Raw genomic sequence first — 5,083 nt, 5'->3', positions numbered from 1 at the left:
CCAAATTATAAGCCTTATTACTTTGCAATGCAGCAGCTAGAAAAGCTAAATCCTGGATAGATAATTTACTTGCATACTTTCTAGCAAGAACGCACTTAGTAATGAAATAAGCAAAGTAGCGAATAGCTGGGAGTTGAATGCTACTGATTTTACCACCATCCTCTGAGAAGCTCCTTCCATGACAAATCATCTTGAAGAGGTTCAAGAGCTCTCGCGGCGATCCCCTTATCTTCTCGCATGATCCCCATTGCGGCACTCTAATTGCTGTACAAAAATCATCGAATGGCAAGTTGACAGTTTTATTATAAATTTTGTACTGAACCATGGGGTTAGATTGCGGCCAATTGAACATAAAATCCTGCACAACAGACATAGTCAATTTTGCATACTGGCATGGTTCTCCGTCAACAAAATCATTCAACCCTGCACGAGAAATTAGATTCTGAACATCTCCCAAAATTCCTGCACTTCTCATGAAATCTGTGCACAGGTAGTAAGAGGGGTATACTCCCTCTTCGCGATTCACTCTCATGACTTGTTGCACCTCCAATTCTTGTTGGTTTAGTTGATGTCTATTCCACTCCATTTTCTGAAATTTTTCAACAAACATTATAAAATTTGATTTGGCGACATATAATTGAGGGAAACTACCATAGGAACTTGCTAGAGTACTAATCATGCATCAAAACTAGTTTATACAACTTAGAACAAGCATGCAAGCTCACTAAACATGTTACCTAAAGTAGCAAAATATTCAAGATATACTCAACCAAACAAAATTCTACTTGGATAATCGGAGGAGTCACATACCGGAGAGCAAATGTGCCAAATTTCAGACAGAAATCTGGGCTGAGCAAAGAGATCGAGAAATCTTGAGCTCTTGAGCAGAAACGCGAGTGAGAGGAAACTGGTGCGAGTTTTTTCGGGAGAGAGAAGAGAGTGGGAGGAAGAGATAAAGAAGTGGGGCAAGGAGGAGCCCACACACCAGGGTGGTGCGCCCCCCTTCCAGGCCGTGCCGGCCTGTGGGGTGCCACCCTGGGGTGCCCCACTGGTCATCCCCAGGTGCTCCCAGGTGCATCTTCAAAAAATAAGACCAACGGTATAATTTTTGTGAAGTTTTGAAAACATTGAAAAATGCACATTTCTGGGTATTAAATTTATTATTACTGGGCAGAAAAAGATTTTGAAATTTCTATACAACTAAGGAACTTTGCAAATCAAAAGTGCTACAGCAAGTAAAACAAGTGGAGGAAGAAAGAGATGTTGTTTACCTCCTCTATGCATATAAAAAGTATTTGTTAACAAGGTTGATCAAGTCTTGCCACAAAATAAATTTTACATAGCATAAGAAGAAATAAACCTCAAATCAATCATGTTACCTTGAATTGTATTGATATGGATCCAATCATAAGATTTTGATATCCCTCTTTAGGCTCATATATAGGACAATCAATAGTTCCAACTTTGATAGTTCTCACATTAGAAATAGTATTAACTCCACATACTTTATCAATCTTCTTGGGGAAATAGACGGTATGCTCCTTGTCATCAACATTGAAAGTAACTTTTCCTTTATTGCAATCAATAACAGCCCCTGCGGTGTTAAGAAAAGGTCTCCCAAGAATAATAGACATATTATCATCTTCAGGCATTTCCAACATAACAAAATCAGTTAATATCAAGCAGTTATTAGTAACTTGAACAGGAACATCCTCACATATACCAACAGGAATAGCAGTAGATTTATCATCCATTTGCAAAGATATATCAGTAGGTATCAACTTATCTAAATAAAGTCTCTTGTAAAGAGAAAAAGGCATAACACTAACACCCGCTCCCAAATCACATAGAGCAGTTCTAACATAATTATTCTTAATAGAACAAGGAATAGTAGGTATACCTGGGTCGCCCAACTTCTTTGGAACTTTCCATTGAAAGAGTAATTAGCAAGCATAGTGGAAATCTCCTCATTGGTGATTTTCCTTTTGTTAGTGACAATATCTTTCATATACCTTGAATAAGGAGGCAATTTAATAGCATCAGTCAAAGGGATTTGCAAGAATAAAGGTTTCATCCAATCGCAAAATTTATTATAGTGTTCTTCTTCCTTTGATTTTAGTTTCTTAGCAGGAAAAGGCATTTGCTTTTGTACCCAAGGTTCCCTTTCATTACCATGTTTCTTAGCAATAAAATCTTCTTTAGTATACTTTTTATTTTTAGCATGCTTTTCAGGTTCATCTTGAACTTCTTCTTTATCATAAGCATCTTTCTTATCATTATCATTATCATTATCATGTTCATTACCACTTTCAGTTTCAGCATCAGAAATAGAAATACTATTAGGATCATTAACAGGTTCAGAGGATTCTACAACATTTTTATGTTTCTTCTTCTTTTTCTTAGAAGGAGAACTAGGTTCAATTCGTTGAGAATCTTGTTCAACTCTTTTGGGGTGCCCTTCAGGATATAGAGGATCCTGGGTAGAAACACCGCCTCTAGTTGTTACTTCATAAGCATGTTTCTCTTTAAAATTATTTTTAAGCAAGTCATTTTGCACTTTAGTGAGTTGATCAATTTGAGTATGAACCATTTGAAAATGTTTAACAAGCATCTTAACATCATTGGAGGTTCTCTCCACAATATCATGCAAATTGCTAATAGCTTGAGAATTTTCCATTAGATGATTCTCTACTCTCATATTAAAATTTTCTTGCTTAACAATATAATTATCAAACTTATCTAAGAATTGAGCAGGAGGTTTTGAATACGGAATATCTTCCCTAGTAAAGCGTTGAAGGGAGTTTACCTCAATCATGGATGAAGGGGGAATTATCTCACATATATCTTCTATGGGAGGTAAATTCTTCACATCTTCGGATTTAATACCTTTCTCCTTAAGAGACTTCTTGGCTTCCCTCATATCTTCATCATTTAATTTAATCAAACCCCTCTTCTTCAATATCGGCGTCGGCGTTGGTTCAGGTGTATTCCAATCATCATGATTCTGGCCTATTTTAGCCAATAATTCTTCAGCTTCGTCTGGAGTTCTTTTCCTGAAAACACAACCAGCACAACTATCCAAATATGCTCTAGACTCAATGGTTAGTCCACTATAAAATATATCAAGTAAATCATGCTTTTCCAAATCATGTCCAGGTCGAGCTCTGATAAGAGAGCAAAATCTTGCCCATGCTTCTGGCAATTTCTCTCTATCTTCCTGGTCAAAGCTATAAATTTTCTGTAAAGCAGCATGTTGAGCACTAGCAGGAAAGTATTTCCGAAAGAAAACATCAAGCAAATCACCTGGACTTTTAATAGAACCAGGAGGCAAATTATTATACCAAGTTTTAGCATCATCCTTTAATGAGAAAGGAAAAATTTTAGCAACAAAATAAGTACGCATCTTGACATCATCAGAAAACAAGCTACTCATAGAAGAAAGTTCATTCATATGTTCTACAGCACTTTCTTTTTCAGTACCACAAAAGGGTGTTTTCTCAACAATAGCTATATGAGATAGATCAAGAGAAAAATCATAATCTTTATCCTTAATGCATATAGGAGATGTGGCAAATTTAGGATCAGGAGATAGTTTATGTCTAACAGTATATTGTGCGAGAAACTTTTTAATTTTTCTTGCATCAGCAGTAGCATTGCATCTATTAATAAAATCATCATTAAGCTCCACATAATCTTCATCAGGATCATCACTAGAATAATCAAGTTCAGGTGAATTAACAGGTGTAGCAGCATTAGGAGTTTCAGTATTTTCAATTTGTCTAGATCTAGCAATTGTAGCATCTAGAAAAGATCCCAATGAACCACTATCATCAAGCACAGCAGAAACATTATCAATATTATGAGAGTTTTCAGATTCAGCAGAAGTACCAGCAAGTGAAGCTTGTGGCGGTGAAACAAGTTGACTCATCACAGATGGTGAATCAAGAGCAGCAGAGGTACTCAGAGTTGTACCTTTTCTTGTAGTGGATGGTAATATGGCGACTTTAGGATCGCGAGATTTACCCATGATGGAGAATTGCAGCGAACAATATCAATCCAAGTGAACCTCCAAATAAAGCTATGCTCCCCGGCAACGGTGCCATAAAATAGTCTTGATGACCCACAAGTATAGGGGATCACAACAGTCTTCGCTGGAAGTAAAAACCAATTTATTGATTCGACACAAGGGGAGACAAAGAATACTTGAAAGCCTTAACAGCGGAGTTGTCAATTTAGCTGCACCTGGAAACAGACTTGCTCGCAAGAGTTTATCGATAATGTGAGTTTATAGCAGTAGCAGTAGTGAAATAACAGCAGCAGAGTAACAAAGACAGCAGTAGTGATTATAGTAAACAGCATGATTAAAATACTGTAGGCACAGGGATGGATGACGTGCGTTGCATGGATGAGAGAAACTCATGTAACAATCAAAGCAGGGCATTTGCAGATAATAATAAAACGGTGTCCAAGTACAAAGCAATCCATAGGCATGTGTTCCGTATATAGTTGTACGTGCTCGCAATGAGAAACTTGCACAACATCTTTTGTCCTACCAGCCGGTGGCAGCCGGGCCTCTAGGGAATCTACTGGATATTAAGGTACTCCTTTTAATAGAGTACCGGAGCAAAGCATTAACACTCCGTGAACACATGTGATCCTCACATCACCGCCATCCCCTCCGGTTGTCCCGATTTCTGTCACTTCGGGGCCTTTGGTCCCGGACAGCAACATGTGTATACAACTTGCAGGTAAGATCATAAAACAATGCATATCATGATGAAATAATAACATGTTCAGATCTGAGATCATGGCACTCGGGCCCTAGTGACAAGCATTAAGCATAACAAGTTGCAACAATATCATCAAAGTACCAATTACGGACACTAGACACTATGCCCTAACAATCTTATGCTATTACATGACCAATCTCATCCAATCCCTACCATCCCCTTCAGCCTACAGCGGGGGAATTACTCACACATGGATGGGGGAAGCATTGCTGGTCGATGGAGAGGTGTCGGTGGTGATGATGGCGATGATCTCCTCCAATTCCCCATCCCGGCGGAGTGCCAGAACGGAGTTT

This window comes from Lolium perenne, chromosome 2, assembly GCF_019359855.2.
Source record: "Lolium perenne isolate Kyuss_39 chromosome 2, Kyuss_2.0, whole genome shotgun sequence".
NCBI classification, from domain to species: domain Eukaryota; kingdom Viridiplantae; phylum Streptophyta; class Magnoliopsida; order Poales; family Poaceae; genus Lolium; species Lolium perenne.
The sequence above is the reverse complement of the archived record's forward strand: the minus strand, read 5'-3'. Positions refer to the sequence as shown.